A 26,309-nucleotide genomic window follows, 5' to 3' on the forward strand; every position below is an offset into this window, starting at 1 on the left:
GCTTATGTTATTAATTCCATAGAATATCGCTTGGTTTGGTGGCCGGGAAATAACACCTAAGCAAATGTGGCTTTCGGTTAGGTTCGAATCTGACGATCGGTAGGAATTGTCACTTCCTACACAGAGGATTGCGCAAGCACGAAACGCTAGTATTTATAGTAAGTATAAAAGTATAGTTATTTAATTGCCATATGTATATACTTACAAGTAAATCGAGAAAAGTCATTAAACATTACCACTTTCCCAGTTTTTCGGTGGCGCTGAAAACAAAAATAACATACAATTACTACTAATGCGTAGTTTCTGAGATACTATTTTGGCGGGGTCACTTACAATGAACTAAATTTACTGTACACTGAGCACCCACAAGTTGACCGCTCTCCCCCAAAAAATTAAATGTTTACATTTGTGGGAGGGAGCGGGCCAGAGAATAGACTTTACAGAAAAAAATTATAAAATAAATTAAAAAATTTAAGACACCCTTTTTATTATTAATAAATAAACTGTTGAATACACTTATTTTTATAAAACAAAATTATGGGCGGGCTAAACAATCGACTTAAATAAATTAAAAACTTAAAATTTAAGAAGGCTCTCTTTTTATTATAAAAAGACTGTTGAAAATAGTTTTTTATATAACAAAATTATATATATATATATACACCTGTGCGCGTGCACACACAGACACACACATATACACACAAGCGCACATACACACATAGAGGTGTGTTAGTGTGGTCGACCGATATTGGAAACGCGTATTTTTTAATATAAGGAAGTGTTAATTTTTAAAAAGTAGGGGATAACTTTCCTGTAATAATTGTATGCAAAGTAAGAACCCACTTTACGGCCACCTCTTTTGGTGGGGTTGTTCGGCAATGTGCAATGGACTCAATTTAACCTACAAAATAATAAATTAATAACATAATTTCTTTGTTTAAAAGAGAATGTGTAAAACAGGATTTTGAATCGAATCCAGTCAAGTATTTTTTGTCTTGCAATAAAAATTGTGCGTTTTTATGTTAATTTGTTTGTGTCTGGGTGTGCGTGTTTAAGTGTGCATGCGTGCACACGCGTATGTTTGTACGCGCTCGAATACGCGAGGTGTATATATATATATATATATATATATATATATATATATGTGTGTGTGTGTGTGTGTGTGTGTGGGTACACTCACACGCACGCACGATTGTATACATATATACACAAAATGCGCACACTCGATTGTGTTCATATACACAGAAAAACGTGCACGCTCGATTGTGTACATATATACAGTAAAAAACGCACGTACGCATTTTTTTACATGTAACTACAATATAGTTTGTTTTCGAACCCAGCGAGACAGGAAAACATACATAGCATCGCACGAGTGGAAATGAAAATTTAAAAAAAGGAAACGTATAATACGATATATATGTATATATTAGAAATGTAATAAATAATTATTTTCAGGAAAATATTTGTCAACCGAGAGCTAGTGTTCGGTAATGTAGGCAAGAATGAGATTCTAAGAATAACGGAATCTTCCGAGCTCAGCCCATAGGAATGGGCTCGGGAGGCATTAGTAATTATGTGTAGGGAAAAGGAAAAGGTTATATTTTGTCTATGTATGTAATAAGCAATTACGAGCCTAGAAATACGAACATCGTAGGAATATGAAGAATAGTACACGGTGTATAGTGGTAGCGGTGGTAGGGCTCGATAATTAGAGAGAAAAATAGGAACTTCTTTCTCCGTAGGTGTGGCGATCGTAATGATTCTGCTCCTTGAATGAAATATAGGATTTTACTATAACAAATAATGTGTATAAAGCAACGCAGTGAAGTTACATAAGACAGGTGTTGAATGTTTAGCAATGACAACTTTGTATGTGACATCTGTTATTAAAAACCAACGGCAATTTGGTGCAGAGGAGAATTTCTGGATTCAAAATATATGCAGGATTGAATTTTAGTTAAACAAAGTAACCAATATATATATGTCATCCACATACAGTACTATTTCGTTGCATCATAATTCATAAGTGTGGATAGACAAGCACCTTTCCCAAGACGTGGATCGAACCTACAACCATTGTGTTGACAGTTGGCAGCTCTAACCACAGGACTCAGAATCCGTATTCGTAAATGATTCATCAAATGTCTATTAGATAAACATCTGCCCAACGCTTTACAATGCTCTAGCTGATAGTTTGTAAACAAGCAAACATCAGGCTTTGCTTAATCGCTAAACTAAGCATCGGGTGAGATATATTAACGACATTGCTCACGCCAACAGAGGGAAGTCTTTTATATAGTCATCTGCACACAATACTCTTTCGGTGTATCACAACTCATATTATTCAAGGTTAATATGTTTTACAGGTGGCCAACCAATGAATATTAACGGGGTTTATACAAGAGTGTTCCAAGTAGGGGAATATATACATTTTATTTGTTTTACATGAGCATTTATATGCCGATACACATTCATGGACATGTTTCGGTAAGCAAGTTACGAGTTATTAGAGACTTTTTCAGGCGATACCTCATATACAAAAGTAGGGTCTGTAATTATAAAACACGCTCAGGAATGTGTACGAACATAAAAATGATTATATATATATATATATATATATATATATATATATATATATATATACACGTGCCTCGTTCTAAAGATAACGCCTCCTATTTTCTTTACTTAAAAATTTTTAAAGAGCTACGAAGACGTTGGCGACCTTTTGCGTTCCAGAATGTATTTCTTTTGCACAATAATAACCAACCTCAATGCACCCTTGCAAGCGATGAACAACCGCCGTTCATTGGCGATCGTCTACAAAAAATGTCCCATACTTTTTAACTTCAATTTTTGAAAAGCTACGAAAACAGAAGTAGTACTATTAAAACGCGTGACATTTTGTGTTTCAGAATTTATTATTCTATACAAGAACGACCATTTTCAATTTTGCTATGAATTCAATAACACATATGCTTCTCCATGAAAGGGGTTGATCTCATAGAATCTCACACCGCCATCATCTGCAACAAACAGCTGAAACTTTCAGACCATGTTCGGTCATAACAATGCATTTTGTAATTTCTCGGATTGATTCGGGCGAAATAAAAATCAGATGCATTACTTTTTGAACGTCCCTCATATATAAATATATATACATATCTATATCTATCTATCTATATATATATATATGGGGGTATGTGTGTATGTGTGTATGTGTGTGTGTTCAAAGCTAGATATTTTTATATGTTTATATATTTGCCTTACAATATTCACACTTAGATCAATTAATAGCACATTTTGAGTTTTAGAACACTCATTAAACAGAAAATATTTTCAAAATTAAATGAAGAAATATTTTTCGTACTTGATTACAACATACATACATGGAAATCTCAAGTGTACAAAATCAAGAAAGATTATACATACATATTCATTAAATTTAATGGATCCCGGTTTCGAATAAAATTAGGGCCATGACATTTCTCAGCAAATAAGCAACGCCGTATTGAATAATTAGATTGTGTGATAGTACATGTTGAAGATAGTTTGATAAAAACAGATATTAAGAAGAACTTGGGAAAATGTGCAAATTGCAGTTAATACAAAAATAATATGAATTATCAAATAGTTTAGGTGTATAAGTAATTAAAAGAGTATGAAGCAAACCCAAATAGTTAATAAAAATATAGTTAATACAGAATTTAGTTAATAACAAAATTGCAGTTAATAAAAAGATAATATGAATTAACACATACTTTAGGTGTATAATTAATGAAAAGATATGAAGCCAACACAAATAGTTCATAGAAAAATGTAGTAAATAAAAAATAATTTGAAGTAACATAGATTTAAGTTGTATAATTAATGAAAAGAGTATGAAGCCAACCCAAATAGTGAATAAGAAAATGTAGTTAAAGAAACAAATAATAATATGAATAATCAATTTCTTTAGGTGTATAATTAATGAACAGGGTATGAAACCAACCTAAGTAGTTTATAAAAAACCAAGTTAATAAAAAATAATAATATGAATTAAAAAATATTTTGGTGTATAATTAATGTAAAGAGTATGAATCCACCAAAATAGTTAATAAAAAACGTAGTTAATAAAAAATTGCAGGTAATAAAAAAAATATGAATTCACAAACACTTAAGGTGTATAATGAATGAAAAACGTATGAATTCAACCCGAATAATTAATAAAAGAGGCAGTCAATAAAAATAATAATATGAATTAACAAATACTTTAGGAGTATAAAAAATGAAAACAGTATGAAGTCTACGCAAATAGTTAAATAAAATACGAAATTAATAAAAAAGTAATAATATGAATTAACACATACTTTAGATGTATAATTAATCAAAAAGTATGAAGCCAATTCAAATAATTAAAAAAAATGTAGTTAACAAACAAAATAATATGAATTAACAAATACTTTTGGTGTATAAATAACGAACAGACTATGCAGCCAACCAAAATAATTAATAAAAAATACAGTTAATACAAAATAATAATATGAATAAACAAATACTTTAGGTGTCTAAATTAATGAAAAGAATATGAAGTCAAGAAAAATTGTTTATAATAAAAATCTAGTTAATTAAAAAAAAATAATGAATTTACAAATACTTTAGGTGTAAAAATAATAAAAAGAGTACGAGGCAAACCCAAATAGTTAAGAAAAAAGCAATTAATAAAAAATAATATGAATTATCAAATAGTTTACGTTTTTAATTAATTAAAAGAGTATGAAGCTAACCAAAATAGTTAATAAAATATAGTTAATACAAAATTAAGTTAATAAAAATTTCAGTTAATAAAAAATAATTATATGAATTAACACATACTTTAGGTGTATAATTAATGAAAAGAGTATAAAGACCACCCAAATAATTCATAAAAAACGTAGTTTATAAAAAATAATATTATGAAGTAATAAATATTTAGGTGCAAATAGTAAATAAGAAAATTTAGTTTAAGAAACAAATAATAATATGAATAATCACATACTTAAGGTGTATAAATAATTAAAAGAGTATGAAGCCAACCCAAATAGTTAGTAAAAAATGCAGTTAATAAAACAATAATAATATGAATTAACAAATACTTTAGTTGTATAATTAATGAAATGAGTATGAAGCAAACATTAGTAGGTTACAAAAAACGTAGTTAATAAAAAATAATAATATGAATTAACAAATACTTAGGTGTATAATTGATAAAAAGAGTATGAAGGCACCAAAATAGTTAATAAAAAAACGTAGTTAATAAAAAATTGCAGTTAATAAAACAGATAATAATATGAATTCACAAATACTTTAGGTGTATAATAAATGAAAAGAGTATAAAGACCAACAAAATAATTAATGAAAAACGTAGTTTATAAAAAATAATATTATGAAGTAACAAATATTTAGATGTAAATTAATTAAAAGAGTATGAAGCTACAAAATTAGTTACTAAAAACGTAGTTAATAAAAAATTAGTTAATAAAAAAATTGCACTTGATAAAAAAGAAGATGAATTAACAAACACTTCAGGTGTATAATGAATGAAAAAACTATGAAATAAACCCATATAATTAATAAAAAATGCAGTTATAAAATAATAATAATAGGAAATATGTAAGGTGTATAAGTAATCATAAGAGTACGAAACCAACCCAAATAGTTCATAAAAAATGCAGTTAATAAAAAATTATAACATGAATTAACAAATACTTTAGGAGTATAAATAATGAAAAGAGTATGAAGCCAACCCAAATAGTTAAATAATAAATAAAATAAATAAAAATAATAATATAATTAACAAATACTTTAGATGTATAATTAAAAAAAATGAGTATGAAGCCAACCCAGATAATTAATAAAAAATGTAGTTAAAAGAAAATTATATTTGAATTAACGAATACTTCAGGGGCATAATTAATTAAAAAAGTGGTAAGCTAACCCAAATAGTTAATAAACATATAGTTAATACAAAATTTAATTAATGAAAAATTGCAGTTAATAAAAAATAATAATATGAATCAACAAATACTTTAGGTGTATAATTAACGGAAATATTATGAAGCTAACACAAATAGTTAAATAAAAAATGCAGTTAATAAAAAAATAATAATATGAATTAACAAATATTTTAGTTGTATAATAATGAAAAGCGTATGAAGCCAACCAAAATAGTTAATAAAAATGTAGTTAATAAAAAATAGTTCATAAAAAATTGCAGTTTTATTAACTGCTATTTGAAAATTAAATAAAAAATAATAATATTAATCTAAAGTTAAATAAAAAATAATAATATGAATTAACAAATAATTTAGTCGTAAAATTAATGAAAAGAGTATAAAGTCAACCCAAATAATTAATAAACAATTGTAGTTAATAAAAAAAATGATATGAATTAAAAAAACTTTAGGTGTATAATTAATGAAAAGAGTATAAAGCCACCAAAATAGTTAATAGAAAACGTAGTTAATATAAAATTTAGGTAATAAAAAATTGCAGTTAAAAAAAATAATAATATGATTCAAATACTTTAGGTGTATAAATAAGGAAAAGAGTATGAAACCAAACCAAATAATTATTTTAAAAAATGTAGTTAATGAAAAAAATAATATAAATTAACAAATACTTTAGGTGTATGAATAAGGAAAAGAGTATGAAGCCAACCAAAACAGTTAAATGAAAAAATGAAGTTAATAAAAAGAAACAACAATATGAATTAACAAATACTTTGGGTGTATAATTAATAAATACACTAAAAACAGTATAAAGGCAACACAGATAATTAATAAAATATGTAGTTAATAAAAGAATAATATTTGAATTAACAAATACTTCAGGTGTATAATTAATGAAAAAGTATGAAGCCAACCCAAATAGTTAATAAAAATATAGTTATTAAAAAATTACTACATAAAAAATTTGAGTTAAAAAAAGAATAATATGAATTAACAAATACTTTAGTGGTAAAATTAATGAAAAGAGTGTAAAGTCAACCACAACGATTAATAAAAAATGTAGTTAATAAAAAAAAATAATACGAATTAAAAATACTTTAGCTGTATTATAACTCGAAGAAAAATGAATTTCTCGCATACTATTAAGGAAATTAAAGATTCAATTAGATTCCTATTTCAGTCACCTGAATTATTTAGGGTGAAATGAGTTTAGGAATTTATAGCCAAACCTAAATATTTTTTTCCTTAAAAAATAGCATTAATACAGTAAATTAGGTAAAATTTGCATAGAATGCTCTGCTTTACGGTTGTTGTAAAAATGGAACGGAAATTTGAATTTCGTTCCCTTTTAAATTCGGTACATTTTTACATTACGTCCAACTTATCGTTCACATTCGACACGTCAACTTTTATAGATTTTATATGTATGCTGACAAAGTTAGAGGTATCTATTCCGAAAGCCGTCATTAACATGAGTAGATTGGAGTGTTTATTTGTTGTAAACGTACCTGACAACATATAAATGTCGATATTTCTAATGTGAATGGTAAGCTGGACTTATGTAAAAAATTAAAAAAAGATATACCAAACTGAATTTTTCGTTTAAAAATGGAATTATTTCCCTTTCGTTATTAACTTTTCTTTTTTTTTGTAAATATTTTGTGTTTTATATACATATAGTACAATTGTTGAATGTTACTGTTTTTATTATATTCCTTTGGAGGGTGGCACAATTAAAAAATTAAGAAAGATTAAAACGGAGCGAAATTTTAGTTTCCATTCCATTTTTACAACAACCGTAAAACAGCGCCTACTCAGCAAGTTGTATCGTAATTTATAAGCAAAATGTTGAAACACTAAAGCAACATTTTTTTTATTTTTTTGCATAATTAATGATGGAAGTATTTTTCTGTTGATTTTCTGAACATCTGTTAAGAAAAAAATAATTGGTACATTCTCTTGTAAAAAAAATCAAACTTTTCTCTACTTTCACCTACCTATTTACAGTGTTCATGTAAAGCATTCATCTGTTCTTTTTATAATAAAAATTATGCTTTCAATGAGAAACGTTTACTGCCAAATTTCTTTTTAAAAAAGTGCAAGTTTTCCTGAAAAAAAACTTTCACCTGACAGTTTTTGGTAAAAAATTAATCTTTTTTTGGGGAAAAATTAACAACTTTCATTGATAAAAAAATTACAATAAATATTAAAAGTAAATAAACGAACAAAATGCAATTTTTCTTGAGGAATGTGTTCCATTTTAACAAACTGAGCCACAGCAACGCGTGGCCGGGTAAACTAGTATATACATATTATATATATATATATATATATATATATATATATATATATATATATATTATGAATGTTAAAACGTATGCTTCTAGGATAGTAATTTAAAGGTTATGAGGTTTTTTTAAGCATGAAAAAAGATGTTACTTTTTGTATTTAATATTTTCATTGTTATTTTTTATATTTCAAGCGGACCTCCGCTCTTGGTCAAAAAAAGTATCGAAATGAAAAAGAAAAAGAAAACCGTTGAAACAACTGGAGATTTGTAGCGTAGACAGCGTTCATTCCTAGCAATTATGCTCAAAAAAGTTAACGTGAATCATTTTAGCCGTTTGTGGAAGAAGAGTGTGTTTTTTAAATATTTTTTAATGTTGCAACGTAAAAGCGTTTAATTCAAACCGCAAAAAATGAGACGGAATTGATTTCAATATGTATAATGGAATAGAAATGAAATTGCTAAACGGTAAAAATAATGTAATTATTAGTTATGAATAATAATAATAATAATAATAATAATAATAGTAATAATACTAAAAAGGGCAGAGTTAGAGACAATGTAGGCTTTTTTAATGGTGAGTATGAGATAAAACTAATAATAATAATGAATAATAATAATAATAATAATAATAATTATTCTGATTTCGCTTATGAACGTCTCTCTGGAAAGGGATGGGATTCATTTCCAGAGGATTTCCCTTAATCCCGGCTTCAAACCAGGAGCTTCAAAGATCAAGGATTTTCCTAAGGATGTTGGTTGTACCTATAATTGCAGAGGGTTGAAGACCGCCTAAAACATCGGGGATTTGTAGTTTTTTCAATTGTCCTTCCAGACGACTTGATACTACTCCTAGTGTACCAACTACGACCGGGATTATTTGTGTTTTAACCCTGTGTATACGCCTTATCTCCAAGGCCAATGGAGCATAATTGCTCCACTTCTCATTCTCCTTCTATCTCACATTCCTGTCCCAGGGTACTGGGAAGTCTACAATCTTCCAGTTTTTCGAGACCTTGTCAATGACGACCAAATCCGGACGATTATGTTCCAATTGCTTGGTCGTTATGACACTTTTGTCCCACCATACCTCTACCTTGCCATCCTCACTTGTTCTCACTTCATCAGGCACCTCCTCAAACCATTTTCCAGCACACTTCACCCCAACCCTCTTACACACCTCCCAATATATCCGGAGTCCCATGTGATCATGTCTTTTGCGGTTCTCTCTCTGGGCCAGTCCACTACACCCTGCTGCAAGGTGCGCAATTAATTCTGACACCTTACCACAAATCTGGCATTCTGCAGCAATTTCCTCTCCTAGAACCACTTTTTTGAACAATCATGTTCCTTATGCCTGCTCTTGTGCTGCACAAACAAAAGCTTCAGTACTCTTAGCCAGATACCCAGCTCTAAGCCATTGCCATGATCTTTCATCAGCCACTTCTGCTATATCCTGGAAGAACCTTCCATGCATTTTCTTCTTAGCCAGTTCCTCTGCCCTTTCTTTATCCATAGGTTTCACATAATCAGCTTTGGTCTCACATACCTTCACTTCATTGGACACAACGTTAAGCATCCACTCCCCACTTCAAACATCATGCTCCTTCAACGACATCTCCTCGGTGCTAACAAAATTTCGGGTATGCTGACAAGGTTAGGGGTGTCTATTCCGAAAGCCGTTCTTAACATGGGTAGATTGGAGTGTTTATTATTGTAAACGTACCCGACAACCTATAAATGTCGACATTTCCAATGTGAATGGAAAGCTGGACTTATTTAAAAAATAAATGATATACCAAACTTACTTTTTCGTTTAAAAATGGAATTATTTCCCTTTCGTTATTAACTTTTCTTTTCTTTTTTTTTAATATTTTGTGTTTACATAAAGTAAAATTGTTGAATGTTACTGTTTTGATTATATACCTTTGGGGGGCACAATTAAAACATTAAGAAAGATTAAAACGGAGCGAAATTTTAGTTTCCATTCCATTTTTACAACAACCGTAAAACAGCGCCTACTCAGCAAGTTTTATCGTAATTTATAAGCATAATGTTGAAACACTAAAGCAACATTTCATTTTTTGCATAATTAATGATGGAAGTATTTTTCTGTTTATTTTCTGAACATCTGTTAAGAAAAAAATAATTGGTACATTCTCTTGAAAAAAAAATCAAACTTTTCTCTACTTTCACCTACCTATTTACAGTGTTCATGTAAAGCATTCATCTGTTCTTTTTATAATAAAAATTCCGTTTTCAAAGAGAAACTTTTACTCCCAATTTTTTTTTTTTGTAAAAGTGCAAGTTTTCCTGAAAAAAAAACTTTCACCTGACAATTTTTGGTAAAAAAAATTGATCTTGTTTTGGGGAAAAAAATTAACAACTGTTATTGATTAAAAACAATTGCAAAAAATAATAAAAATAAATAAACGAACAAAATGCAATTTCTCTTTAAGAATGTGTGCCATTTTAACAAACTGAGCCACAGCAACGTGTGGCTGGGTACAGCTAGTAGTTTAATAAAAAATGAAGTTAATAAAAAATAATATGAATTAACAAATATTACGGTGAAATGAGTATGAAGCCAACCCAAATAGTTTATAAAAAATCAGTAAATAAAATAATAATAATATGAATTAACAAACACCTTATGTGTATAATTAATGAAGAGAGTATGAAGCCAACCGAAATAATTAATAAAAGGAATGTCGTTAAAAATAATAACATGAATTAAAAAATAATTTAAATGTATAATTAATGAAAAGAGTATGAAGCCAACCCAAATAGTAAATAAAAAATGTAGATAAGAAAAAATTAGTTTATAAAAAAATTGCAGTTAATAAAAAAAATAATATGAATTACCAAGTACTTTAGGTGTATAATTAATTAAAATGTATGAAGCCAACCCAAATAATTAATAATAAAAATGTAGTTAATAACAATAATAATATGAATTAACAAATACTTTAGGTGTATAAATAATGAAAGGACTATGAAGCCAACCCCAATATTTAATAAAAAATGTAGTTTCTAAAAAACTAATATGAATTAACAAAAACTGTAGGTGTAAAATTAATGGAAATAGTATGAGGCCAACGCAAATATTAATAAACAATGTCGTTAATAAAAAAATAATATAAATTAACCAATACTTTAGGTCTATAATTAATGAAAAAAGTATGAATCCAACCCCAATAATTAATAAAATAAATGTAGTAAATAAAAAATAATCATATGAATTAACAAATACTTTAGGTGTATAAATAATGAAAAGAGTATGAAGCCAAGCCAGATAATTAATAAAAAAAATGTAGTTAATAAAAAATAACAATATGAATTAACAAATACTTTCGGTGTATAATTAATAGAAAGAGTATGAAGCCAACACAAATAGTTTATAAACAATGGAGTTAATAAAAAAATAATATGAGTTAACAAATACTAATGGTCTATAATTAATGAAAGGAGTATGAAGCCAACCTAAATAGTTTATAAACAATGCAGTTAATAAAAATAATATGATATAACAAATACTTTAGGTCTATAATTAATGAAAAGAGTATGACGCCAACCCAAATAGTTAATAAAAAATACAGTTAATAAAAAATAATAATATGAATTAACAAATACTTTACAAATAGTTAACAAAAAAATTTTGTTAATAAAAAAATGTTGTTAATAAAAAATTTAGTTAATAAAATATTGCAGTTAATAAAAAATATGAATTAACAAATATATTAGTTGTATTATAAATTAAAAGAGTATGAAGCCAACCAAAATAGTTAATAAAAATATAGTTAATAAAAAATTAGTTTATAAAAAATTGCAGTTATAAAAAAATAATGATATTAATTAACAAATACTTTAGGTATTAAAATAATTAAAAGAGTATGAAGCCGACCCTAATTGTTAAATAAAAAAGCAATTAATAAAAATATGATAATATGAATTAACAAAAACTTTATGTGTATAATTAATTAAAAGAGTATGAAGGCAACGCAAACAATTAATAAAAAAAATGTAGTTAATAAAAACTAATAATATGAATTAACAAACCTGACTACAATTGAGACGTCTTCAAGTCCAACATAAACAAACTCTTTATATCTGCCCCCTTAACTAAGGCACCATATCAAAACCCCAAATACTAATGATTACTGCTATATTATCTCATTGATTACTGTACACGCAAAAACCCTTATCCCTGAGTGGCCTCCGGGCCTTAATAATTGGTGACCCCTATGTAAAAAAGGGGTGTATAATTAATGAAAAGAGTATGAAGCCAACCAAAAGAATTAATAAAAAAATGTAGTTAATACAAAAAATAATAATATGAATTAACAAATTCTTTAGGTGTATAATTAATTGAAAAGGTATGAAGCCAACGCAAATATTAATAGAAAATGTTGTTAAGAAAACAATAATATGGATTAACAAATACTGTAGGTTTATAATTAAGGAACAGAGTATGAAGCCAACCAAAATAGTTAAAAATTTAGTAAATAAAAAATTTAGTTAATAAAAAATTGCAGTTAATTCATATTATCATTTTTATTAACTAATAATATAGGTGTATAATTAATTAAAAAGTATGAAGCTAACCCAAATAGTTAATAAAAAATATTTAATAAAAAAATTAGTTTATTAAAAATTGCAGTTAATAAAAACATAATAATATTAATTAACAAATACTGTAGGTATATAATTCATGAAAAGAGTATGAAGCCAACCCAAATAGTTAATAAAAAATGCAGTTAATAAAAAATAATATAAATCATCAAATACGTTAGGTGTATAAATAATGAAAAGAGTGTGAAGCCAACCCAAATAATAAAAATGCAGTTAATAAAAAATAATAATATGAATTAACACATACTTTAGGTGTTTAATTAATGAAAAGATATGAAGTTAAGCCAAATAGTTAATAAAAAATCTAGTTAATAAACATATTCCTACATACGTGCATGTATATAGAAAGATTTAGGGCATTTGCAAATTTATTCCTGGATAGCATGCATTAAAAGTTCCACTTAATAATTCAAGAAAAGTACAGAATAGAGGTGTCTTCTAAATACTAAGAAGTATTCCAGTAAATTGTGGAATCGTAAACACCAGACTTATCCGTAGCACATTTTGATTCTGATTATCACAGAGTGAATGCTGTCATTACATAATGATGACCTCAGCCATAAAAAAATGGAAACAGCGGTGAATAACACATTTATTAATTGATGTCTAAGAGAAAAAATGTTACCCCATCTTTGCCCTCTTTATATATAATACAAACAATGTATGTATGGATCTTTGTTGCGACTGACGTTAGTAACTAATAATAGTGAATATAACGAAAAACTTAAAGCAGTAGCCCACGTACCAAAGAGGTTATTCTTAACAAAAACATAGAACTCTATAAGGAGGCACTATTGGGTTCAATTCCTTGTTGATCCTACAAATTTTTCTTCTCTTTTTTCCTTAAAAAGAAAAAGTCACTTATCTGTGAAAGAGAGTTTATAGCATGTATTTAATATTGGCTATTCCTTTTGATATCTGCGCGAAAAACAATGTCCCCTTTCTCGTTAACACTTTATTTGTCGTGCTTAGCGAAATCGTTTCTGTTTTTTTTTTCTTCTTCGGTGTGCAGTCCCGTCGACCAGTGAAAAGTTTATTTTAATCGGGGTAAAATTCGACGTCTTTTTTAATTTGTGCTAATACTCGCTTAAGCCATAAAATAAAAATATACTATTACTTTTGCAGTTTTTTTCTCTTTTTTCAGTGCTTTTAACCATAAAACGTATTAGCAAGACATGCTTTTTAGAACGACAAAGTTTGTTTTTTTGTATTACTGAAAAGTTGGTCTCGTTAATTCAGTGATAATAATTCTGCACGCAACTCGTCTTATGAGTTCTGTTTCAGCTCGTAGTTTTCGTTTTAGTAGCTTTTTTAACAGCAAGATAAGGTTTTTTTTCTTTGTTAAATCCCTTTTTCGGCAAGAATTGTTGTCCTTTTTTCGAAGTGTTCTTTATCCTGTTTTTGTGGATTTTTACGTTCGAATGTTGTTTTTGTCCCAACGTTGACAAGTAGTTTTTTTTTTGTTGTTCTTCACCGAACTTTTGAAAAATAAATACTTTTGAATCTTGGAATTTCCCTCAAGTGTAGGAAAAAATTATTTCGAATATCTGCGTGTGTTCGTTTTTATTGAATCCCTTTGGTCGCCAAATTCTGTTTTCCAATGGCTGTTTTCTTTTTTTAGAGTAAATTCGTTGCCCGAATATTCGTCATTCAGTTGTTGTTAGCAATTATTGTAGATTGATCTGGGAAGTTCTTGAATCGTCCTTGTCAGCCAGTTGTTGTAGACCCGGGCTAGGGGCTACAAATGAAAGACCACGAGTAGTGTAAAGTGTATAAAATATAATATGTATTTATCATAAAGAATACAGGAGCCACTAAAGTGGTATGAGAGGAACGTGTTCGTAACATGCGGTTAAACATGGTATGAATGTCTCCATTTAGTCTCTGAAACCAGCGGTATTCATAGTACTGGTTGATTCTTTTTTTTTTATTACATTTTCACACCAAACAAGGCACATTGTCACTTTGGTATAGGGGGCTACTATCAGGGGAAACATCTACTGGGGTACTATGTAGGGATTAGGGCAGCGAGATGTTGGTTCACGTTGCACTTGAACTTATGCATGTCAGTACAGTTGGGGAAGCAGTGACCTGGAATGGAATTCCAAAGTCTAGCAGGTCTGGGGAAGAAACTACTTGAGTAGAAAGATCTTTTACATCTAGGGTTCTCTACAGTGTTGGGGTGGGATTTTGCAGCTTGTCGGGTCTGTCAAGGGTGTTCACGTCGTGGAGGCACAAGTGCTTGCAGTTCTTCAGAGCATTCACCATTATAATACTTGTAGAACAGGCAGAGGGATACAACGTTTCGACGATGGGACAGAGGCTGAAGTTTTGATGCCAGTTTAGGGCCTATCAGATTTGTGACTCTCTTTTGAACCCTGTCAAGGAGCGAGAGACTAGTAGCCGATGCACCGGCCCAAATATGACAGCAATACTCCATACATGGGCGAATAGTGGCCTTATAGAGGTACAGGATACTTTCGGGTGTTAGAAGTTTTCTAGCACGGTAGAGAGAGCCCACCTTCCTCGCAGCGGCCATGGCAATGCCCTCAATGTAATTGTTCCAGCTCATGTTTCCTGTGAACGTTAGGCCAAGGAGCTTGAAAGACGTACTCTCAGCTAAAGAGTTGTTGGCCATTGCTATAGGTGGTAGAGAAGGTTTCTTGTAATTATTGAATGAAACCAGTTTTGTCTTGGTGGCATTGAACGTTACCATCCATTTTTGTCCCCATTCCATTACTGATTTGAGGTCATCCTCTAGTGTTTCTACCATTACTTTAGATATATGTTCATTTGTTTTCCTGTCGTGCCTGCTATAGAGTGTGGTGTCATCAGCATATATACCTATCTCAGAGGCAATTTTGTCAGGGAGGTCATTTATGAATATCAGGAACAGCAGAGGACCAAGGATAGATCCCTGGGGCACTCCGGCATTTATATTATATTGTTTAGACGTACGACCGTCGAGGACAACCTGGATTTGTCTCTTATCTAAGAAGGATTTAATTATGTTAAGTATTCTACCAGTGATACCGTAAGATCTAATCTTCCTGAGGAGACCCTCATGCCATACCCTGTCAAAAGCCTTAGATATATCTAGAGCTACCGCTCTGCCCTCTCCCGCTTTGTCCAGTGAATGGTATATGCGTTCAGAGATTACAGTGAGGATGTCTGCCGTGGAACGGGCTTGTCTAAATCCATATTGATGGTCGGTCAGAAGTTTAGCATCTGTAAGGTGCTGGACTAGAGCATGGTTAATTAAGGTCTCAAATATTTTGGCAAAAAGTGAGAGGAGGCTAATAGGGCGATAATTTAATGGGTCAGTTCTTTCGCCAGAATTCTTGAATACTAGTACCACAGAAGCAGTTTTCCAACAGCTCGGAAAGCAAGATTCATTAAGGCATTTGTTGTAGAGTTTGGAGAGAACTGGAGCTACTTCGCCTGAGCACTTTCTTAATAACACAGCTGGGATGAGGTCGGGTCCACATGCTTTGGAAGTGTCAAGGTTTTTTATGATAGCATGCACCTGAGCAGGGGTGATTTCCAGATCGTCTAGCTTGGCGTCTGTCCGCATAGGAAAGTCAGCTAGGGGGTGGTTTAGAGGATCCAGTGTAGAGTTGGAGGCAAACCGACTGGCAAGCATGTTAGCCTTCTCGGTTGCTGAGCAAAGAACCTCGTGATTGTTGGTTAGTGGGGGAATTGTTGATTGCCCATTATTTACTACACTGTTGTAGATTTTCCAGAAGTCACGAGTTCCTAATTTTTGTACTTCGATGGTTTTTTAGTGGTTTCCGTAAATTCCCTCTTAGCTGTCGCTATTTCTTTCTTAACGTTTATTCTAGCTTCTATGTACTTTTGTCTGTTTGAACTGGACTTATGTCGGTTAAACCTGCGGAATGCATGCTGCCTTTGATCAATGGCAGTTGCGCAAGTCGAAGTAAACCATTGGGGAGAGTGGGGCTTGCTATAGAATTTCCGCATGGGAACATGCGATTCCACTTAGTTCTGAAATAGGGGTGATTTGTATGTCACAACAGTGTTATTATTATTATTATTATTATTATTATTATTATTATTATTATTGTCTCCATTGTTTATATTCTCATCATTTATTATATAGATATGTTTTATAACTTTTGAATTAAATTTACCATTCTTTCCTTTCAATGTTAGGATTGTATGACATTGTAACGTATTTTTAGCATCTCTAATGCTGTTTGATAACTTCTTCTGTCTTAGTTTACGATTACATATTTTAAATTCACTTTTGGGTTTTTTTCGGCAACTGCAAGAGCAACTTTATATTCCGTTAAACTACATTGAACTTCCTTTTCAATCGGATTATTTTGCACTGACTGCAATATGGTTGTCTTCAAGTCCAACGTAAGCAAATTCTTGATTAGCCATTCCCTTATGTAATTCAATCTACCAAATTTCCACTACTACGATTATTACAAAATGTTGCCCTTGACCACTGTACACTCCATAACCCTTATCTTCGAGTGGCTTCCGGGCCTTGATAAGAGGTCAATCCTTTGTAAAAAATTTCTTCTGTTTTGATTATTTTTCACTCTACAACACACTTGCGCGTTCCACTTTGAAGTTCTGACTATTTGTTTAAAAGAAATTCCTTTGCTTTTTAATGTACCATCAAGTGAGTCTTCATACATTCTGGAATTTCTATTTCCGGTAAGTTTTTGTTTTTCCCCCCCATTATCTCCCTATTTTCACATGTTTATAACTGACATTTTTGCAATTTATGACTAAGCATCATACAGTGTTGTTTCATTTAATGCCATAAAAAGCAAATTTTAGCTCGGCTATAATAATAATTTGCTTAATATCTTTTTTTCCCCCTGAAGAGAAGAAAAGCATTCTTCGAAACAACGCGGAATAAGGTTGTTTTTTTAATTGTTCTTGGAGTATTCTGTCGAACAGTAAATTTACTTGCAAATTAAATTTACAGTCTTCATTACTTTTATGTAGTATAATAATAGTATTATCAAGAAAACAATTGCGGTTATATAATAAAATTGGCAGTACAAATTAGAAATGTATACTACCGAATATCAATATATTTCAAACCCATTATAAAATAAATATCAAATAAGAAATATCTGTAGCTAAATACGGATGTTTTGAGATTATTATATGTATTTTATAAGTGTATTTTATAACAGTATTTTATAACAGTATTTTATAACACTATGTTACATCATAGAATTTAATAAGCTTAAGCTTTTATGATGTGAATATAGTCAGCATAGCGGAAATTTTTCATATTTAGGTATATGTGTCGCCATACTCGCCAGGCACATGTATATAAGGATGAAAATTATTCCGTAAGTAATCATTTTAAAGTCTCTCTCGTTTCTTCTCCTCTATCGTCGCTCGTCTCTCTCTCTCTCTCTCTCTCTCTCTTATTCTCCCCTCTCTCCTTGGGCGTTTTCACAAAATGGACCAAATTTAGCAAATGTTGCGACGCCGGCCGACAAATTCATACCAGATTTGATTTTACGATGACAGCCCTTGACTTCCATCAGCATTTCAAGGACTTTGCCTCCGACGGAAAAATCCAGAGAGGAAGGGGTGTACGACCACCCTTACCATAAAATGAAAAAAAAAAAACTAAAAACATATATCTGTCGAATTTTACTTTTAAAGGGACTTTCTTTTTCCTATTTACTTTTCTACCTCTACTTAGCTTTAGAATAAAAATACAATGCGTCCACGCATCTGCCAAAGAGGCTGTGTCAGCTGATTTGTCATGATTAAGTTTGAAATACCACTTTGATCTGTCACTCTTAAATTTGACATAAAATTTCGGTCTGTCACACTTATGTTGGAAATACTATTTTATATGTCATGCTTATGTTTGAAATACCACTCTTTTCGGTATTCTATAGTTAATTACTCTTAATTATATTGTCAGTAATTTTTTATCTTTATGTTTTTTTTTACTTATTTTATATTTATTATTTTATTTTTATAAATTTTATACATTTTTTATATTATTATATCTCTTTTTAATATTATTATTTTTGCCACATTGTATTCAAATTCTCTTGATAAGTTTCCATCTAAAGAACCCCTCACTATTTCTTTAATTATATATATATATATATATATATATATATATATATATATATATATATATATATATATATATATAATGGGTTAAGAAATTCCAACGATATTATATGTATATTTAAATAAGGGGGTGGTCAATTTTTGAACATTATTTTATTATTCCGTGTCTTGGTTTTTCATTGAGAATTATGTCTAGATCGTTGTAATAATTTCTTTAAATCCTTGAAATCGTTTTTAACGCGTTTCAGACGTTCTGTGAAGCGTCCTCTTCAGAAAATATTTTCAAAATGTGTTGGAGATGTAAAAATAGCATTTTCGTAGTTCATTTGAAAAATGTCCAAGAGGTGGAAACGTGTAAGTGTCTACTATTCACTGGAATGTTCAATTTTTATTACTGTTTTATTGGGCTGTGGTCACTCCTGCGTTGTGTTTTCTCTCTCTCTCTCTCTCTCTCTCTCTCTCTCTCTGCTCGTGTTTTTCCTTTCCTTTAAGGTAGGATGTGTGTGTGTGTTTTCTTTTATTGGTTTGAAGAATGTGTGTACTGTTTTATAATATTATGAAGTTATTTTCTTCCCTAGGAAGGTGACTGTGATCCAATGTCTTTACTAATATGTATGTGTGATGAGGGGGGGGTTAAACCAGCTCTTCTGAAATAAGAGTAGGTGTGCTTTCATTCTATTTTGATATTTATTTTTTGGATTCTTAGATTTTAGTATTGTGATTTTTCGTTTCAGTCTTAGACTGTTCGGGTATTCTTTATATTATGTTTGTTTAGATAGAGGGGTGTATTTAAAATATGTATAGGAGATTTTTTAATGTTTCTATTTATTTGTCTCCCCATGTGGTTATAGCCAGACCCAGGATCGGTTCCTAGTGTGTGGAAGATCTCGTTCCCCAGAGGGTAGGGGCCAATTGGAGGGGTATGGGTATGGGAGGGGAGATAATAGAAGAGATGATAGTTGTTTCAGTCATAAGAGATTTCTCCTCCACTGATTGAAGGGGGGGAGGTGTTGGAACAGATATTATACTATGGTTCTAGGTATTTCCTAGTGCTGTTAGTTTCGAGGTTAGGTAGGGTTGGTATTGTTCAGTGTAATGTATTAGAGATAGGGGTGTTATGTCTGTGTGTGGTTGTATGCGCACGCGTATCTGTTTTAATGTGTCGGTTCTGATTTATGTGTGGGTGTGTATATGTATATGGATGTGCATGCGAGTGTGCCTTGCATTTCATGTTTTTGTGTGTTGATATTAGGCTCTGTGTAGTTCAGGAGTGAATCTTGTTATGAAGTTTGTTCCTGTGTAAGTAAATAAAAATAATAGTCTGTTTGGAAGATACGCATTATTTTGAAGCTGTTTTCACTGCATGTGTGTACGTGTTTTGAAACATAGAGGTATCTGTTATCTGCAATTTTGATGTTGCTCTTATGTAAGGCCACTCTATTGCTGAAATTTTCGGTGGCGTTTATGTAAGATTTGTTGCATGCTGTGCATGTTAGTGCATATACTACATTTCTGGAGATGCAATTTAGATCCTTTTTTATTTTGAATGTTTGTGTTGGGTTTTTGAATGTGTATGTGTTTCCTTCAATTATTACGTCACATACTCCACATCGCGGTTTGTTGCATTTAGTAACCCCTTTTGTAGTGTGTGGAACGAGTTTTGAGGTAGTCAGGATGTGTTTTAAGTTTTTGGGTTGGCGTTTGCTTTTTATTATTTTTGTTGTTTTAAGTATGCTGTTTAGTTTGTCGTTCTGATTGACGAGGATAAGATTTTTTTGTTATCTGCGTAAATAGTTCTGGGTTGTTTGTTTTGTGTGTGGAGATGTATGCTAAAATCTGTTCTTTGTTGTGTTCTTTTGGGATTCTTAGTTGGTCTATTGGATTTTTTTCAGACAGTTCAATACCTTTCTGTATTAGTGGTAGTGGATATCCTCTTTTCCGCAGTGTTATTTGTAGTTCATTCAGTCTAGTCGAACGGAGGTATCTGTCTGTTACTATGGTGCAGACTCTACGTGCTAGGGAGTAGGGTATTGAGTTTACTTTTTAGGATGGTGGCTTTTGAAGTGGAGGTATTATTAGTGTCTGTGGGTTTGTAGTAGATGTCTGTGATTATGTCGTTGTTTTTGATTGTTACTAGGATGTCTAGGAAAGGTAGTTCTGTGGGGCTTTGTTCTAGTGTGAAGTTTATTTTTGGGTGTAGATTTTGTAGCAAAGTGTGGAGTTCTCTGAACTAATCAGAGCCTAATATCAACACACAAAAACATGAAATGCAAAGCACACTCGCATGCACATCCATATACATATACACACTCACACATAAATCAGAACCGACATATTAAAACACACACGCGCGGGCATACAACCGCACACAGACATAACACCCCTATCTCTAATACAACACACTGAACAATATCAATCCTACTTAACCTCGAAACTAACAACACTAGGAAACACCTAGAACCATAGTATAATATCTGTTCCAACACCTCGCTCCCCCTCAGTCAGTGGAGGAGAACCCCCTCATGACTGAGACAACTATCATCCCTTATATCATCTCCCCTCCTATACCTATACCCCTCCAATTGGCCGCTACCCTCTGGGGAACGAGATCTTCCACACTAGGAATTGATCCTGGGCCTGGCCATACCCATATGGGGAGACAAATAAATAGAAACATTAAAAAGGAAGAGAGAAACACAACACAGGAGTGACCACAGCCCAATAAAACAGTAATAAAAATCGAACATTCCAATGAATAGTAGATACTTACACGTTCCCACCTCTTGGAAACATTTCAAATAAACTACGAAAATGCTATTTTTACATCTCCAACACATTTTGAAAATATTTTCTGAAGAGGACGCTTCACAGAACGCCTGAAACGCGTTAAAAACGATGTCAATGATTATAAAACATTATTACAATGATCTAAACATAATTCTCAATGAAAAACCAAGACACGGATTAATAAAATAATGTTCAAAAATACACATTGTTGGTGACCACCCCCTTATTTAAATATATATATATATATATATATATATATATATATATATAGAGAGAGAGAGAGAGAGAGAGAGAGAGAGAGAGAGAGGGGGGGAAGACAGACAGACACACGGGCAGGCAGAAAGAGAGAAATAGAGAAATAGAGATAGAAACAAAGATATATATGGTAGCTTCCTTACGTATTGGCAGACTATGGATACCAACTGTAAGGGTGTCTGCATGTGAAATTTTCGTGCAATCTCCAACCACACCTATCCTAAGTCGGCGTTGTTAAACACCAGTGAAAAGTAGAGGTTCAGGACGACTGGAATAAATGCCGAGATGAGCAGAGAGAACACACAGCGCCTAGAATTTCCAAATTGTTACCCATCTGGTACTATCTTGGATTAACGTTGCTTAACTTCAATGAACCGGTGTGACAACATGATTATGCCGTATATATATATATATATATATATATATATATATATATATATATATATATATATATATATATAGGCAATGTTCTTTTTAAAGTATGAATACATTTACTAATACATTAAAATAGACTTCGCTCTTTGGTTTATATATTTCTTTTTAATTATAACATTATACTTAATTTTTCTATAATAAATTAGTGGTTTTCATTGTACGGATAGGCCATTTTTTATTTAGGGACAATTACTTATTACCGCTTCCCGTCACGTGATAAGTGTTTCCAATTTAGCGGTTTGCCTTTGCAATCTAGCGGGGAATTCTAGAAAATCTGGAGATATTTGGCACACACACACACCCGCAATTTTAGATTAAAAAATAAAGAAAAGCGCTTGAAAATACTTTTAAACATAAAATAAACTCATTCATGTAAGTAAAAAAAAAATTAGCATTTATTGCCTTTGGTAACAATTATTTATTGATTATTTGTTTTGTTTTTCACCTTTTTTTTGGGCTAACCATTCTTAAGTCTCGCTAGAAAATCGTACATTTTAGGTGGGGGGCATTCCAAGCTCCGAAGTTTAGTTTAGAATACGATTTAAGCAACCCCGCTTAATGTAGAAGTATTTAGTCGAATATTGTAAAAAGCAAGAAACAATAGAAAAAAAAACTTTTACCGACCTAAATACTTTAAACATGCTAAAACAAAGTTTTTTTGTTTTTTTTTATTTTTCTGATTTCAAAATATGTTGAACCATTATTGTGATGTTTAATTTGAAGTATATTTCAATTTAACTTTTATTATTAAAAGTTTGAGTTTATGATTTGTTTCTTGCAAAAAAAAAAAATACCCTCTCTGAAAAAACAGGTAAAACTAGCTGATAAAATATGTAAGCCTTCTGGGGAGCTAATCGTTTCAATATAATTCCAGAAACATATACTGAGAAAACACGGAACATTTTATATATTGAATATACTATATTTATAATTTTTTTTAAGTTAGGAAGTTAAAATATGGAGTTTGAGGGGAATTAGCGATTTTTGAATATTTCAGACGATAAAAGTTAAAATTCTAGCGATTTTCTGGAGATTTCTTTCCCTTGATCTCGCGGGGTTTTCTTCTTTTAAATCGCATTTGCCAACACTGCATGTGATATCACTAAAAGTATATTTTGGCCTCACCACTACAGGCTTAATGTAAACAGAAAGTGTTTACAATATCGGTAAATTTTCAATGGGTTTAATCACATGATTATTGATAATGTAAACATGTGATTTTAAAAAAAAATTTTTTACATAGGCGTCACCACTTATCAAGGCCGATCGGCCACTCAAGGATAAGGGTTAAAGAGTGTAGAGTAGTAAAAAGGACAATATAGTAATCAAAATTAAATTAAGTGAACCGCTCATCAGAAACTTGTTCACCTTGGACTTGAAGATAACCATATTATAGACAGCTGGAAAGCAGGAAAACGGATTACAATTCCACAGGCGTGCAGTTCTAAGAAAGAAGCTTTGATCATGGAATCTATGTTTAGGTTTAGACACAGATAAAGAGTGGGGAAAATTATTGATAATGTTTTCAGCTAGTCTAGTGTTTCTTGTGAAAGTTTGGCGAGGGGGGACCATAGATTGAAGTGTAACACCAAAAAGGGGCCACATCAGATCAGTAGGGTCGATGTGACGTTTTTGTTAAAGGTATATGTCTGTAGATAATCATTTATGAATTTCCTAAATACATTATATATCAACCAACCTCCGGAGTTTGTTTGCTGATGTGCTGTTGTTCCATGTAATTTTAATTCATTTACTTGCCACTTGTGACCCCGTTCCCGTCAACGAACACCCAGTCAACAGGACGACCAACTAGACGATCAAGAAGAACAGGCCTTGAGGCCCGTGCAACCGAGAAGAGTCCTCCAACGCCTAGACAAGGACTCACTGGGTGACGCGACGTACCAACGGTTGGCAGACTTGGTTGCCCAGTCGACATAATTAATTACCCGGTGACTAGGATAGTCATAATTGGGCATCGACCCAGGGTTAAGATCATAACTGGGCCGCGATCAGAGGTTCAAGGTCGTGTAAGACCACGTGTCAAGGTCACAGAAGCTCAGTCGAACACTTTCCATGAAAATAACGATAAAGCAGAGACAAATTCGCAACATCTCTTCTGTGAGATAGAGGTTGCAGCGAAGAGAAAAGGACATCTCCCACCAGGCCACGAAGTCTATTTTGAACCCCATCAGGGCAGGACAAGTCTTTTCTAGCAGCTCCTTCCCATATGTGGCAACAGTATTCCATCCTTGGACGTATCTGGCTCTTATATAGATAGAGAATTGCATCAGCAGTGAGATATCTGCTGGATCGATAGAAGGATCCGACCATTTTTCCAGCGGCCTTGGCAACAGATTTGATGTACGTATTCCATTTAAGATCAAGAGTAAAGGTCAAGCCCAGAAGCCTGTAAAAACTTGAGGCCTCCCCAAGACGAGAGCCATTCATTTTAATTGATGCCAGATGGGGATCAGAACGTTGATGATGTAAAGATAGAAGCTTGGGTTTAGATGCATTAAAAGTAACCAGCCACTCCTTTCCCCATTGTACAACGTGATCAAGATCAGAGGAGAGAGAATTGGAGAGAACTTGGTCGTTTACTGTCTTTGATGTGCTACCATAAATGGTAGTGTCGTCAGCAAAAATGTCTACGAATGATGTAAGGATGTGATTTGGAAGATCATTAATGTAGATCAGGAAGAGAGTTGAGCCCAGGATGGACCCCTGGAGGACTCCAGCATTTATACTGTAAGCTTCTGATTTTTGCCCATCAACTACTACTCTTATGAACCTATCAGAAAGAAATGATTTAATAATTGAGAAGACATTTCCAGCTATACCGGAGCTGGAGATCTTGTGAAGTAAACATTTATGCCATACCCTATCAAAGGCATTTGATATGTAAAGAGCAATTGCACTAGAAAGGTTGCCTCTGTCGAGAGATTCGTTAATCCTATGAAATATAACTGTAAGCACATCTGCTGTAGATCTAGCAGAACGGAAACCATATTTTGTGTCACTAAGAAGGTTATTTTTGCTGAGATAGTTGATTACTTCTCTATTTAACACAGATTCCAGCAACTTACTCATGACGCACAGGAGACTTATTGGCCTGTACTGAGAGGGGGATGAACGATCACCTGAATTCTTAAATACAGGACATACTGATGAGATTTTCCAGGGTGACGGGAAGCAATTTTCCTTAAGGGAACGTTTAAACTGTTTTGTAAGTATGGCTGCTAGTTCTGGTTGAAGTTTTTTGAGTACTATAATTGGAATACCGTGGGGGCCGGTTGCTTTACTGGAATCAAGGTTTTTGATTAGCTTGGCAACATCACATACAGATATTTGTATATCACATAGTGTGTTTTCTGATACAGGAGGAAATATTGGGGGTTGGCGGCATTGGTCGCAAAGGGTAGAATTAGCTGCAAAGTTCTTGGCTAAGAGTTTGGTTTTGTCTGATGCTGACGAGATTAACTCAGGTCCATTAATGATAGTTGGGATAGAGCACACGCTTCTGTTCAGGATTCTGTTTGCTATTTGCCAAAACTGGTGGGAACCAAGCCGCTGCTCATCTACTTTGGACTTGACGGAATGAGCATACAACTCTCTTGCGTTCTTTATTACTTTCTTACAATGGTTGCTGGCAGTCCTGAAAGCGGCTTTAGTTTCCATACATCTATTACGTTTGAAGCAGTGGAAAAAGTGATTTCTGTGCGCAATAGCAGCAGCACATTCTGGAGAAAACCATGGTTGAGTGTTAGGTTTTTGCTAGAACTTTTTCGAGGGTATGAAATTGTCTATACCTACAATTAACCATTCTGTCAGGTCTGATACTATAGACGACACAT

Source organism: Euprymna scolopes, chromosome 32, assembly GCF_053919585.1.
Source record: "Euprymna scolopes isolate OS-2025 chromosome 32, ASM5391958v1, whole genome shotgun sequence".
NCBI classification, from domain to species: Eukaryota; Metazoa; Mollusca; class Cephalopoda; order Sepiida; family Sepiolidae; genus Euprymna; species Euprymna scolopes.